The sequence below is a fragment of the Marmota marmota genome, unplaced genomic scaffold (genome assembly GCF_001458135.2).
Source record: "Marmota marmota marmota unplaced genomic scaffold, marMar, whole genome shotgun sequence".
In the NCBI taxonomy this organism is placed as follows: Eukaryota; Metazoa; Chordata; class Mammalia; order Rodentia; family Sciuridae; genus Marmota; species Marmota marmota.
The window spans coordinates 4,459,081-4,475,239 of NW_025999932.1; the positions used below are offsets into that span (position 1 = coordinate 4,459,081).

The 16,159-nt window shown below is 42.8% G+C and overlaps 1 protein-coding gene across 3 annotated transcripts in view; it reads left to right on the forward strand.

The window, feature by feature from the left end:
- Positions 1-16,159, forward strand: part of Nalf1 (NALCN channel auxiliary factor 1) — a 566,094-nt gene that overhangs the window by 256,122 nt on the left and 293,813 nt on the right. The gene's annotated exons all lie outside the window — the stretch shown is intronic.

The window sequence follows — 16,159 nt, forward strand, 5'->3', positions numbered from 1 at the left end:
GAGGAGGAGGAAGAGGAGGAGGAGGAGGAGGAGGAGGAGGAGGAGGAGGAGGACGACGACGACGACAACGACGACGATGACGACGATGATGACAGTGGTACAGTGGCGCATTTAAATGCAGTGGGTACATTCTATCAGATGCATTGATGTCCCTCAGAGGTCAAGATTTTGCTATATTTCCCCCCAATATTCCACTAATTTTGATAATGTGAAATATTTACCAAGGTCCTAAGGCTCAGTTGTATTAAAAAATGACTTATCGGTGCCTGTATTATTATCTCAGTTTTACATTGTTAGGACAAAATAGAATTTCACAGTGGGCTTGTCCACTTAGGTCTCAATTATGATCCCTGTTCTGACACAATGAAGAGTTACACTTCCTTACCAAGCCTCAAGGAAAAAATTTATGGCATGTTCTCAGGAGCTTGTTAGCAGAGGACAGTATTCTCAGAGTATCCCTACCAGGTACTGCAAGCACACAGATTGTGGTCCAGAGAGCTCAGGTGCCTGATCTAGACTGTAGGCACTTTCTTTTCCAAATTCCCTTGCTCTTGGAGTCAAGTTTCCATTTGTAATTCAAAGAGAACATCTTTGCTAAAGGAAGACTGTTCACTGATATGCAGATGGAAGGATCAGCTGGTCCTTTAGGAGTTTCAAGCTGTGGAATCAACCAGAGGTCTGCAGAATAATAGGACCATGGAGCCTTTCATGGCTGTGGGGCTTTGATTTGCTACCAACAAGTCACTAGGCTTTATCAGTGAGCCTTACTTAGCATTAAAAAAAAAAAGCAAAGCATGATTTCCAGTGAATGTTTTTAATGTAGAAGTGATGGTCTTGGTGTCAATAAGTCTTTCACTGTACATCCATAGCACAAGATCACTTGCAAACCTCAGGTGAAGCATTCACTCATGCACTTACTCCACATTTCCCGAGAGCCTGTTTTCTAGTGCTAGGAATATTCCAGCCATCTAAGTGGGCCTCTGCTCTCTGGAGCTTATATTCTAGTTAGGGCAGGGAGGGAAGAAACAGGCAATAGTCAAACATAGGATCCATGAGAAAAGCACCCTTGGAGGTCAATGGAAAGGGATCCAATGAATTGGCCTAGCACAAGGCCCAGAGAGTGACTGGGCCGTCACATTTGTCCATTCAACCACATCTCTTCAGGCACCTTATCACTCAGGATCATACGTTGTTTCCCAAAACAGAGCCCCCCAAATAACCCTGGCTTAAGCAGGATAGACATTTGTTTCACCTAAATGTGTAACAGGTACAGGGGGTCTGCCTTTCTAAGGAGTCACCTGTGTCTCCACTGCAGTGGGAAGGAGAAGAGGATGAAGGACTAGCTCAGGTTCTCTGAGTATGTCATGGGTTAAGGGAAATTCCCTCCCTCTCTGGTGTTTCCCAGAGATGAACCCCCAACGGGCAGGTGGATGGGAGGAAAAGACATACATGTGCATCCTATCATTTCTTCACATGGCATGGAGCCTCAGATGAAGACCCAGAGACCCAGGGGACATCCAGTTTTCATGCTTAGATTCAGTGAGTCATGGACAGCTGGGTAGGAATATGATTGGACATAAAGGGTTTGATCAAATAGCAGTGGAGGGTGAGAAACCCAGCAAAGCCGCCGGAAACGCCCCGTTCTCCCCAACCAATCCATGCAGCAGTCCTTCCTCTGAAACGTGGGGCGGGCACCTTAGAATGGGGGTCTTGAGACCTCCTGTCAAACAAGGTAGGCCAGAGAATTTGTGGACAACTCACCTGAAGAAAAGCCAAGAAAGTTAGAGGGATGTAATTGGGCTTTATGGCTGCTCTGAAGGAGAGGGGTTGTCATCTCTATGCCTTTCCTCGGGGGAGAATGAAGGGTGAATGACAGGAGGGCAGGGGGGCTGCAGGAGAAGCGGGTTCTGAGAACTGCCCTCTGTGGTACTGCTTTCTGAGCCCCAACATCGTCATTCTGTGATGTCACCTGCAAGTTCTCAGCCCTCACTGCCTGGAACTTGGACACATTTCCACACCAGGATACAGGAACAACTAGAGGCTGAGGTCTTGTACCTGGAGCTATTGACACAGAGAGGAAAGGCTATTGCCAGGTACTGCAGTGTGCTGACTCCCGGGGCCAGTTTTTTTTCTTTTCCAATACCCTGGCAAAATTAAGCAGTGCAAGGAAATCCAAAATTAGGTCACAGCCTAACAGAGATCTACACCAAAGTGCACCAAATAAAAACAAATTGAATAAGGGCAGAAACACGTTAGGAAAATATTAAAATTGTTTGCTCTGCTTCTTCACCTCCGTGGCAATTCTATTTCAGGAGTACTTCTGTGGCTCATTTCCTGCAGTGGTCATGGGGTCTAGAGCAATACTGGGGTCCTGGACAGAAAAATTGGGCATGTGTTGAAGAGAAGGGAAACACAGGCCCTCAGCAGGTGTATGTTGTGTGTGTGAAGTCCAGCTCAGGGGGCAGTGTGTTTGTAGCATGCCCAGGGATGCTGACTCCTTATAATTTCAGGAACATATCCCAAAGGGTCTCATAGGCTTATGAAACTTTGAATTGCACTGAGTGGGATGGGGAAGTCACTGGCATGTTTTGAGGAAGGAAGTGACATGATTTGACATATGCTTTAGGAGAAAAGTATTTCTTGTGTGAATTATTTTTAAAAATAGAAAAATTAAAATCAAAGTGAATGATGAATTTAGTTCTCAGACATAGATACACTGTTACATGAATTTCCATTTTCTAGGGAATTCAATAATGCCATTTGTCTGTCATCATGAAGATTCTATTTACTAATTATTGCACTCAAAGTATGGCTAACTATCATATATCTGTCAAAACAATGCAGGGCTTAGACTACCCTGCTTGCAAACTGGTGAGTTAAACCCTGCCCACCATAGTTTCAGGAATGTTGGTGGAAATAATGAGAATCCTATATCAGAGCAAAGGGAGGTTTCTCACAGCTCAGCAGCAGCTGGAGTATCTCATTTTTGTGTTAGTATGCTGAGTCCCAAACCCACAAAGCAACACAGAGAGGACCAGGTGACACTCATGCACCTCTGGTAAGTTCCCTTTTGGAAGAAGGAGCCTGAGCTTAGGGAAACCAAATCTTTTATAATGGGTCTTCATTAAGAATGCTCCTGCCCTTGGTTCCATGGAGCGATACTCTGTCTTCCAAGGTTGTTAATTACACAAGTATTCTTGGGCGGATAGCCCACAATCAAAGGGAGTCAGTGCCTTCTCAAATCATGCATGTATGGAACAGAGCCCTGGGAGACTGCTTCCCGTAAATGTAATGTCAGTAGCATCAGTTGAAAGTGTTTCTGCAAGATATGCCAATTGTATCAGTTTTAAATTATCATTTTAATGTGAATAAAGTTTGTTGTGCACTATTTCAGGATACAAATAAAATGTGCTATTTATATTGACAGAAGAAATGTTAAGATACCTTAGAGGCATTGATAATTGGTTGTAATGTGCTAAATATAAGTTTCAAAATATGATTTCTACAAATCAATGATTTGGAACATCTTGGATTTAAAAAGGGCGGTTAAAGAAAAAAAGCTCCTCCTCTTCTACTCACACAGAGCTACTCTAACATTGAATATCCTTTTCCCCCCACACTAAGCAATTACCCAATACTCTGCCTGCACAACTGGGTGTCCTACAGTTTACTTCTGACGCTATCTGGAGTTGGTGCACAGCACACACTGTGTTCCACAGTGCTGTCCTATTTCAGACACCCGTTGTCTGAAAGTCCTAGGTTTTGAGTTATATTTCCAGCTGACCAGCTGCAAATTGTATCCCCAAGACCCCTTATTCAGCTTCCATAATTTGCTATAATGGCTCAAAGAACTCAGAGGATCTCACTAGTACTAGTTTGTTATAAAAGACATAACTCAGAAACAACTGAATGGAAGAGAAACCTGGGGCAAGGTATAGGGAACAGTTTGGGGAGCCTCCATGCCCCCTCAGGGTACATCACCCACCTAGCACCTCATGGTGCTCACTGAGCCCGAAGATCTTCAAACCTGGTTATTCAGAGGTTTTAGGGAAGTGTCATTACGTAGTCATGATTGATTTCACCATTGGTCAATTGCAATTAAGTCTGTCTCAAAGGCCTTCTCCCTTCCTGCGAGGTTCAGGGTGGGGTTGAAATTCCCACCCTCTAATCTTGCCTTGGTCTTTTAGACAACTACTCCCCATCCTCTATCCTCCAAGGGTCACTTTTGTAGCTTCAGCTCAGCTATAATTGAAAAGGGTATATCATGAGCAACATGAGACATTCCCTCACCTTAAACTTTAACAAGAAACTAAGAGATTTTCAAATTTTAGTCCCTATGCATTACAGCAACACAACCCTAAAATTACAGCAATGATAGATGGCAAAATTTAATGTGAATGCACATTTACAAGCATCGATGTTTAAGACAAGAAATGAACAATTCCCACAAAAACATATCCAAAAGACGTAGTTGTCAGCATTTGTTTTAATATGTGTATGGCTCTGATTATAATGCAAGTGTCCATGACTTGATATTAAACACAAACTTAATATTAAGTACTAATTATTTCTTCTGTGTAATAAATTAATTATTTTTAAAATATCTTACATACATGGTAATGAACATTTTTTGCTTTTAAAAATAAAAATGAATCAAATGAGATTTATTTCAGGTATGCTGGGTCATTCTGATATCTGAACACCAATCTTGAAATGCACCATATCAACAGATTAAAGAAGAAAAATCATGATCACATCAATTTACACCAAAAAGGCATTTTAAAAATTCAGTGCTTGCTTATTATTAAAAACTGTCAGCATGCAAGGAATACAGGAGACCTCCCTCACCTCTGTAAGGAGCATTCACGGCGACATCCTACCTAGTGGGGCAAGATTCAGGCTAAGCCTCTGAGGTCAGGGAGAGGCAAAGATGTACACTGCCATCATCTCTGGTATAGAATTGGCAGATCCAATCAGCGCTTTAGGCAGGGAGAAGAGCAAGAAGGAGCAAAGAGAATTGGAAGGCGTGGGACTGGAAAGGAGGGCATGAAACAGTACCAACTGTAGCTTGTAGATGACATGATTATCCACACAGAGAGCACCAAGGGTCTCAGGACAAGGGCCACAAAATGCCTTTCTAGAGATGGCAAGTGAGTCTATTGCTGGAGTGCCAGCCAGAAGCCTGGCTGTGGGGATCAGGCAGTGCAGGTGTAGCCTCCCTCCTCAGAACCAGCCAGGAAAGCACTTAAGTCCACGTGGTTCCATCCAGGCGACCAGACCCTCGTCCTCAGCCTGGTGTTCCAGGGGCTGACAGTGACATGGAGATTTTATAGAAGGTGGAATCAAAGCAGTGTTGGGGGTTTGGACAGCTGTAGGGTTTGCACACCTGGCAGAGTGGTGATCATTGTGACCTAAATAGAGGCAAATAGAACAGATGCTGCAAACATGATCAGCAGAGAAACATTCAAAAAAATACTTCAAAATAAAAATACAGGGGCTAGGGCTGTAGCTCAGTGGTAGAGCGCTGTCTAGCATGCAGGAGGCACTGGGTTTGGTCCTCAGTACCACATAAAAATAAATAAATAAACTGAAGATATTATGTCCATGAAAAAAAATAAATATGTATATATCTAAATATATTCTGCAAAAATATATATGTATGTATATTTTCTGCAAAAGACCATTTAAAAGATAGAAAGAGGGCTGGGTATGCAACTCAGTGGTAGAATACTTGCCTAGTGTGAATGATATCCTGGGTTCCAATGCATAAATTAATATTAAAAAATTAAAAAGAAAATTACTGACTAGGAGAAACTATTTTCAAATTGTAGAATTAACAACGGCCTTGTGTCTAGAACACAAAAAGAACTCTGAAAACTGAACCTTAAAAAAAATTGAATTTGAAAATGTGTGCAACACACACAGAGTCATTTTACCCAAGAGCATGTACAGATGGCAGATGCTTAAAAAGATGTGCAGCTTCATAAACCAGTAGAGAAAATTCCATTACAACCATATCAAAGCTCTGCACCTGTCAAAATGACCAACATAAGAAATGGCAATAGCATCCTTGTTGAAGAGGACATAGAAATCTGAATCACTCCTGTCTTGCTAATGGGGATATAGAGTGGAAGATACCACTGCCCCGAGGACACCTGGGTATCTTTTACAACTGAAAGTGGACTCGTCTTACATCCCAGCAACTGCACTCTCCAGAACTTACATCAGCTAATAAAGACTTATTTTATATATGAATTTGTACATGAATGTTCACAGCAGCTTTATTTGTATTTGCCCCAAACTGGAAAGTACCCAAATGTCCTTCAGTAAGTGAATGCCCTAGGGTATACCTATAACTTCAAGGAAAACTTGTCAGAAATAGGAAAGAACAAGCTATCTATAACACACAAGGACTTGGATGATCTTCAAAATTGATATAGGTTTAAACAAGCCAGTTTCAAAAGGATATGACTGTGTGACTCTGTTTATGTAACAATCTGCATCTGAGGTCATCACAGTGGTGGAGAGCAACTTTGTGATTGGCAGGAGTTCCAAACAAGGATGCGAGGTTTGGGCTATGATAGGGTAATTGAGAGAGAGGCCTGTTGATGCTGCTTTAGTTGTTCAAAATTGTGCCACACACATTATGTAATAACCTGGTGTAGAGCTACAAATGTTCCCACCCACAACTACCACCATGCATAGAAGCATGCACAGGCAATGGAGAATCTTAGCAAATTCTATCATTTTAAGAATGTCAATTTCTTGACTTTCATATTTTTCTTAGTTGTCCAAGATAATATATAGATGATTTTCCTGTAGAGTTGTTTGAAAACTTCTGTGTGTTTATTAATTATTTAAAAATAAAATTAACAAAACATAAAGTTGGATATAATCTTGAGTAGACAAGTAAATGAAACTGTGTTTGCTGAACTTAATGTCTAACTCAAAATTACTTTGAATTTTAATGGATTTTATTTTTTTATAAAGATACTGAATTTAGTGTTAATGCTAGCTAAGATTTTTATAAGTTCACTGATTTAAAATTTGCTATAAATCAAAAATATATCTAATGTATCTTGGTGAGCATGGGGAAGAAGGTATTGCAATGTTTATATATGCACATACTACATAGAGAACCCCTTTCTACTTTTACGAATAACTGACTTTTTTTTTAAAAAATTAACAATATGTTAATATATATATAGATGAAACTGGAAGAATGTACATTGCATTGTCAAAGATAGTTATCTCAGGATTATAAATTTATTTTGCTTCCTACACTAGGTATTTAATCTTTGTCGTTTGTGTGTGTTAGTAACACTCTTAAAGAAATCACAGGAGAAAACCTAAAGGGAAGTCTGACATCAACCCATAGAGCAAACCACAGACTGAGTTTTCTACTCAATTTGGAATTGGAGAAAATATAGCAGAAGTCATGTTAGAAAGGATTGGCAGACTTGTGCCGTGAACGAAGCCACCGCGTGAGAGCAGCCTCTGAGACAGTCACGGTGGTGGGGTGTCAGTGTTCATCCCTCTGGTGAGGTCGGCGAGACCAGCTACGGTGGCCTGGTCCTGCTTTCCCGGCGTTCTGTTTGACTGCTTGGTTGGTGGCATGTTCTGAAGTAGCTCCTGCCCGTGAACCTTTCCAGTGCTGGGTGCTCCTGGTGGCCTCTGCCAATGCCCCAATGACCTTTGCTTTCCTGCATTTGACCCCAGTGCAGTCTTTAAAGTACAGAGATGCTCCTGTACCAGGAAAGCTCCCGAGCCTGCCTCTGCCAAGATAGCTGTTTATGCTCGTATTTTGTTATGGCAGAAATCTGCAGCATATGGGGAAAATCCCCTGGAATGTGCTCTGCCCAAGCCGTCGATAAATCCCGATGATTTATCGTCAATAAATTGCCTGTACAATGGGGAATATCTTTTTGAAATGCCCTTCATAACACCCTCCCTGTCACTGTGTCTGAATGTGTTTATAGTGATTCAGGTGAGAGAAGGGGGCTTCTTGGCTTAGCGCTGCTAGGAAAGTTCTCCTGTCATCGCTTCCCTGAATGATGGCCTCTCAGGGGTCAATGACAAGCTATGGCCATAATGCGTTCTTTATCTGGAAAGACAGAATCATCTTTAATTGAAAACCTAGGCCTGAGTCATATACTCGGTTCCTTTGGGGACTAAGAACATTTTTTGTTCCAAAGAGAAATTTTGATGATCCAAATGCTTTCCTGTGAGAGAATGATAGAAGCTGTCAGTGAAATCATTGCAAATTTTCATAGAGAAATTAAAATCTGGTCAGCATAAATAAGTATAGTCTCATAAATTTCAAGGACAGTCAGATTAGGGAGAAAGCTCTGAGCCTCAAGAGGTTATGTTACAGGGAAGAAACTAAAGCAGATGCTCTCCTCATACTGGCACACACATGCACACACATGCACACACATTTATGTATAGGTGCATGCACACACATGTACACATGCACATACGTACTCATGCAAAGCACATGCATGCACACGTGCAGGCGCACATTATTTAGACTCACAGTGGCTGTCTTGTTTTACAGATGGGAAACTGGGGCCTCCTGGGAATGTGCACTGGAGTCCGAGTGGATTATGACTGAGTCAGGCCAGGAAAGGTGGTGTCCTAACCTCAGGGTGCATTTTATTGAGGGCTTCTATTTTATTTTGTTTTGACCGGGGCCTGCTGTCTTGGGGCATATTCATTTCTTTCATTCCTGCAGTTCCTGTATTCTACCCCTAAACTTTGGTAATGTCTATCTTTGGTCCTTTTCTCTGGGGAGCTTTGGGACTTCTATTTCCTGTTCTTATGTGACACTGTTTCCATTTTATATTGCTTGTCTTTGGTTCTCTTTTTCCTTTGCCTTTGACTTGTCTGTTTTCCAGCTATTGCTCATTTCCCACTTTTCCATTTCTCTACCCATCCTTTGCTGCTACCTGTACCCTCTCCAGCTTGTATTTCACAGTTCCACGATTTGTCTGTATCTTTTCCTTAATTCTATTTCCTTCATTTTATTTCTGCCCCTTCCTTTTCCAATTGTGCTCTTTAAAAACACATATTTATTTTTTAGTTATAGGTGGACACAGTATACTTGGTGCTGAGGATCAAACCCAGTGCCTCACGGATGGCGGGCAAGCGCTCTACCTCTGAGCCACAATGCTAGCCCTCCAGTTGTTCTCTTAATTCATCATATGACACATTTTCTGTCACATTTTTTTTCTCTCATTATAACCAGTTTCAACTTCCTGGTTTTCCCTGGCTTAGATATGACATATGAAAACCAAAGAAAATATCTATGGTAGGCATTTGCGTTCGTGTTTAGTTGGGCTGGTCAGTGTGAACTTTTAAATTACATTTAGCTTGTGTGCATAATAAAAAGTATCCGTGAGATTCCTTTAGTTTAGGGAAGACTGGGAAGTTCTCGTGGTAAGTGCTCACCTGTGGCCCCCAACTTTCCCTTCTAAACCTTGCCACAGCCTTCCCTCTGTGGGGAGACTGGGGCTCAGAATCCTAACACCTCTGTCTTAGGTGCAAGGAGTCCCCGCTGCTGCGAGCTGGCCAGCATCTGGGAAGCAAACCATAAGGCAACGCTCCTGTTGCTGTCTCCCTGCCCCAACCCAACAGCAAAACCAGCTCCAGGTCCCTTCAGACCCAGACAGAGGGAGGAAAGAGGTGCAGAGGGCCCAGCAGTTGGATTTTGCAGTGTTCAGGAGGCAGCCAGGCTCTCCATGTGCATATTTAACTTAAAGGGAAGCAGGGTTTCTCCTCCAGGAAGGAAGTTCCAAGGATGAGGTGCCTGGACCCTGGGGATGAGGAGGAGCAAGTGGGCGAACCCGCCCTGCTGTGGGGTGTGCTCTGGTCTTCACCAGGATGGGTCTCCAGTCAATTAAGACCCTGGAAGGTGACATTTACTCAGCTTCCCAACTAGAGAAAAGGGACTGCGTGGTATCTCTGTCTGACTCCTCCAAAACCCACAGCGTTCATGCACGAGTGCTGCTCTGTGTTCTAAGTACAGGTTTCCAAAGCCCTCAAAGTCATAGGAAAACAAAGTCACAGAAAAACAAAATTCTAGAGCTCAAAAGGCCTTGGGATTGATGACAGGCATATTGGAACTTCAGAAGGAATCCTCAGATTGCAGAGAGAGGAAGTCCCCGTCCCCAAGCTCTTGTAGAATGGGGCGTCCCCATTCCCCCAACAGCTCCTTCTTTCCAGGCCGTCTGTCCTGACAGCTCCTGTATTCCAACGCACCCTGAGGATTGTGAAAGTTCAGAAAAGATTGTCCTTCTGAACAATAACAGGCCAAATGTCAGACAGACACTGAATGGGTACAGGTCTTCAGAAAGGTATTTCTGTAAGATGATAAAGTATTTGTAAACAACATTTAATTCTCTCATATTCTTAAATGGTTATCTGCCTGACATATTCATAGTGGATTAATTTATGCTTTTTATTTGGCCCCGGATGGATAAACTAAATAGAATTAAAATTATACAAGTAAATGTTATTTCAAACCCTCCAGTAGCAGGAAATAGCCTTATAACAGAATTACATAACAGCTGCTGCTGCCACCAGTGACCAGAATGGTAATGTTTTCTTTTGATTCCCTTGTGACTGCATAGGGCTATTTAGCTGCTCTGTCTTCAAAGACATTCAGCAAAAAGGGACAGAGCTAAAGGACACTAGGGCTTCATAGGAATAAATAAATAATATGTTGCAGTCTAAAGTGCAATCTCCTCTCAGATGAAATCAACTTTGGCGTTTATGTCATATTTGAAATGCAAATGGAAGAATAAAATTGCTATACCAGCGCGTCTCCAATATTAATGTGTACCCAGATCACTTGAGAAACACGTTACAATGCAGATTCTGATTCTAAGTTCTCGGCCGAGGCCTGAGATTTTGCTCTTCTGAGAAGCTGTCTGCTGACACTGGCGCGGATGGTTCTGGAACCAGCTTTCAGCAGGAGGCATCTGCACACCTGATCCTGTTTGTTGAGGATGATCAGTGCCATCTGGACTGTCTTTAAGCCCATGGGTCTGGGAGAGGTGATCTTGACCTGGGGCTTGTGATTTTAACGAACAGCTGTGATTTCTCAAGAGTTGCCATCTTCTGCACAGGCTGCAGTTTCCTGAAGGCAAGAGCTATATCTCATTCCTTTATTTCCATCTTTGAATATCAAATAGTGTGCCTTAAACTCTGTGCTCTGTGGATATTTTTTGATCTGACTGCGGTGAGCAGTTATTAAAAGTCATCCAACATATCGTCACTCACCTTATTAACCTGTTTGAAGAATCCTTTTCAACTGAGTTCAAATGTCCAACTGGTTGGAGTTCTAAGGAGTGAGCTCCTCAAGTTAAAAAGTAGGCTTTGGCAGTTTTGAATCAGAATGGAGAAGAAACTAGAAATGGAAGCTAGGAAGGCTCTGGCTGGCTGGAAGGTCATTTTATCACTCATAGCACCCAGCTTCCTCGGATGGTCGCACAGAACTCTCGGGGGGAAGGGGCCACATTTAGTGATGCTTGTAAACTGATGTATGGTAGATAGTCCAAGGCGAGCCAAAGAATGAGTGGTTGGCCTTGGAAACAAAGAGCATTGTCTGGCATTGTAAGATTCTGAGGTTGGCACTTATACGCCAATACCTGGGGACACTAGAGGGGCAGGTTTTGCCTTAAAGGTCCACAACCATCCATTACAATTACCAATTGATATTTTTAGAGCAGAATAAAATGGGCACTTTGAGTTTATATCAGATATCATCACAAACTCTGGTGCTGTAGCTGTGCTGGGATACGTAGAGAGTGCAGGAAGCCAGGGTGGGGCGGCATGAAAGCAGGGCCTGCTGAGGTAGAGTCTCCTATCTTCCAGGACACTCAGCGCCGGGAATTGAGTGGCAGGTAAGGGTAGCATACACACATTACAAATACGCCTCTGACTGTCATTTCTCTTAGAAATAAAAGTGCACAGATGCTAGCATAAGGACTCCTTCAGAGTAGCATGTGCTGCAGAATGACAGTGAAGGCTCAGTCTGTGCCAACATATCCTAATCCCATGGCTGAGGCCTTTGAAGCCAGACGTGAGAACGCACAACACACTGAGCTGTGGGCCCTGCAGTGAAAGGTGGTATTTTCTTCCCTGTTATGTCAAGGCCGTTCAAGGCCATTTGAAACAGCAGTGTCTCCTTGTCAATTTCTCATAGTCCGTTAGGCAGCCATATTTAGGTACTATGGACACAACTTTGCTAAAAATGCTTAAAGCCCAGGGTTATAAAATGGGCTCCTTCTTGCCCATAGTTTTGTGCATCTATAATGGGAAACCTAAGAAGATGTCTTTAAAAGAAAGGAAGTCAGTTCATAAATAACCAATTCACAAGCTAAAATATTAAGTGCTACCAATATGTTGTTTGTGAGAGTGAACAGTCAGCAGGGAAAGAGATTTTTACCTAAACACATAAAAACGAGCCCTGAAAAGGGACCCACATAGGCTTTGCTGGAAGAGACAAGGCAAAACATCTTGCCATGCGCCAGGGCTGTGAGTGTTTCACATACACAAAGAGGACAAAGGAATAGGCAGGAAGTCAGAGAGTGACAAGATGGGTGAGGAGGAAGCTAGCAAGGGCCCTCCCTGCCTGTTATAGGAAGTGGAGGGAGGAGAAACTGCATTTGGAAATCTCAGGCAGAGTATCAGAATAACCTTGCCAATCAGAACAGAGACAGTGGAATCATTCAACATGATTCTAGAGAAATCACCCGAATCTCATCACGAGGAACTATCAGGCAAGCCCCAATGAGGAACCTTGTGTAAAAGGTTTGTTTCTGTAAAAAGTTTGTCATTCATATGTCAATATCATGAAAGACCAAGTAAAGCTGAGAAGATGTTAAGGAGTCAAAGAAGCCTAAAGAGATCCTGGCAGCTAAGAGAATATGTAATCCTGGGATGGAATCCCAGTTAGAACGGGGGGGAGGTTATCAAGGACCTCACTGGGACATTTGTCAAATTTGCAACATTAGACGAAAGTGTTTCAATGTGTGTCAACTGATTTTGACAGGAGCGCTCTTGTGGAGTAGGAGACCATCCTTACTCTTAGGCAACAGGAACTTAGCTGAGTATTTAGGGACAAATGATTAAAAAAAAAAAAGTTTGTCAAAGGCATTCAACACTTAGAACATTTGAATAATGACACAAAATAATGAAATAACATAAAATACCACCACCACCACCACCCCCCCACGAATTAAAATGCTGTGTGACAAAAACGTGACATTAGTGGTGAGAGGTGTCAGGAGGCGGAAGCAGTGCTGCTGAAGCCATGTAGCTCGTCCTCTTCTGCCTTTCTTTTCCCTGAGGGGACTTGCCCTGTGCTCAATGAAGACTCTCTAACTATATTTTTAAGGAAATTGTTTCTATGCTTCTGTATAAAAATATGTTTCTAGCCAATATAAAAATGACAAGTTAAAAATGAATGGCTCTGGCCACTGGAGGAACAGAGGGCACATACGTGTGTGTGTGTGTGTGTGTGTGTGTGTGTGCCATCAGATGGAAGCAGAGCAGGGAGAAAGCAAGGACAGTCAAATACGGTAGTCTTCCTTTGTCTGTGACTACACTTTCAATGTTCCAGTCACTCATGGCCAACTGTGTTCTCAAAATATTAAATGATAAATTTTTAAAATAAACAACTGGAAGTTTTATTTGGCATGCCATTCTAAGCAGCATGATGAAATTTCACTTAATTTTTATTCACCCTGCCCAGGATGTGACTCATCCTAGAGTATCCATGTTGTATATGCTACCTACCTGTTGATTACTTGGAAGCTGCCTCAGACCCTATTTTACTTAATAATGGCTCCAAAGTAGTGAGGCTAGCAATTTTATTAGAGCATATTATTATAATTGTTCTATTTTATCTTTAGTTATTGGTATTAATAGCTGATCGTTCTTAATTTATAAATTAAATTTTATTATAGGTATGTATGTGTAGGAAAAAATCATAGTCTATGCAGAGATTAGTAACATTGGTGGTTTTAGGCATCCGCTGATGGTCTTGGAAGCCCCCCCTGAGGTTTAGGGGGGAATACTAGAACTTGAGGAAATTGTTTATATTAAATAAAAAGCACAAATTCTAACTTTACTTCATACCATCTTAAGAAAGCATTTCAGATCACTTAAAAATGAAATGTAAAAAATAAAATTTTAAATCACTAAAAGAAATATAAAATATACTCATTCTTGGAGTAAGCGGCATCTTTCTGAGTGTGTAGAATATAATTACAGCCCTTATTTTGATTTCTTATTTGCAATGTTTTTGAAAGAAAATCACCAGACCAGTCCTTGGATGACCTGTCCTCATCAGTGCTCCACATCCCCACGTCTCCACCTGGTCCCCTGTTGTCAACCTTGCAGAAGACCCACCTCGATTTCCGTCCCCTCTCAGTCCACCTTGGGCTTTGTCTTCTCTAGCAGTTTCTTTGCCAGTTCCAAAGGCATCCTCTAGTAGCCTGCAGATTTGATCATGTCGGCTTTAAAATCCTACTGGCTTTTCAAATTCAACATTTCAAGACCAAATATTTCACCCAATTTCTCTACTTACCCCAACTCCAAAAACCATCGATCATCTTCCTGGTGCTCCTTAGCCTGCTTAACAGTGTCTTCTTCATTCCTCTTTACAGAAAGAAACTTGGGGAGGGTCTTCAGCTTGCCCCTCTGGCTCCTCTACTCCCTCAGCCAACATACACTAGCTCCTCTTGACTCCAACTCTTTCCCGTTTCTCTCAATATCAGTCTATTTCCAACCGTTACCACCCCTGTCTCTAGTATAAAAGTTAGTTACAGTAAAAAATTTCAGTTTTTAATTTAATAGTTTACCATTGGTGAGCATTAAAAGTGAAAGGACGGGGCCGGGTGGTGGCTTAGTAAGCAAGAGGCACTGGCTGGATCCTGAGCACCACATAAAAATAAATAAATGAAATAAAGTTTAAAAAAAAAGTGAAGGACTGGCCGCTTTCTTGATCTTGTCTCATTGTTGCTGTTTATACGTTGATTTAGTGCTGAGCATAAAGTCCATGGTCTTTATGGCCCTGATAAGACCCAGAGGAGAAATTTCTGTCCTGATGAGCAGCAGCCTTTCCCAGCTGCGGGACCTGGTGATTCATGGACCCTGTGCCTCGCTGCCGGAGGACGCCTCGGCTCCACGTCTGACCCTGTCTCCCCCCTTAGCTCTGGACCTAGGAAGCCCCGGGGGACAGGAGTGCTCACCAGTGCAGCTCTTCCTTCATCTTGGTCCATCTCATTTCCCCTCCCTGACATTTCTTCCTCTTACTGCCCTGTTTCATTTTGTCAGTTGCCTTATGTCATTGTCATTGTTTGTTTGGTCCCTTTGTTTTGGTGGGGCATGAGATACTTAAGCAGCTGAAGCATTTCTCCTTAGCAGGATGGTGCCCTGTGCACAGATGTGGGGAGTCAAAAGCTCTCGGGCCACCTCTTCCTCACTTGGCAGATTTCAGACACACCCTGCCCTCTGCCCACCTGCATGTGCTCCTGTGGTCTCCTCCCAGGGATGCCTCCTCCATGGGGGGGGGGGTGGCTCCACGGAGAAACAGAACCATAGCATATGTAAATATAGACAGAGAGCTTTATTTGAGAAGCCCAGCAGTCTGCTAGCTTCAGGCTACAGACGCAAGAGAGCCAGAGATTTGGTGCCAGTGCAAGTCCATTGGCCCCAAAGCACTGGAGTCCTCCCAGTCTGAGTCTGGAACCTCAGAAGGCAGTAGTGCCAATGTCCAGGGTCAGGAGAGAATGGATGCCCCAGCTCAGGAGAAGAAGGTTTGTGCCCACTCTGCCCTCTAGTTCTGCAGGTTCTACTTGAGCCTCTGGGTTGGATCGTGGTACTGACTCTGGAAAGGGCACCTTTTTTCTCAGGCTACCTGTTCAAACCCCAATCTTTTCTGAACACACCCTTAGACACCCCCAGAAACAATGTCACTGGTTATGTGGGTACCAGCCCAGCAAAGTGACACATATATTTAGCCACCTCAGGTGCCTTCCCCAACCTCCCCGCCCAACCTCCAGCTCAAACCACCAGCAAATCATCTGTAAGAGCAGGGGGTGACTTAGACTCTCACTGTGGAAACAGCAGAAGCAACCAAGTTGCTCTT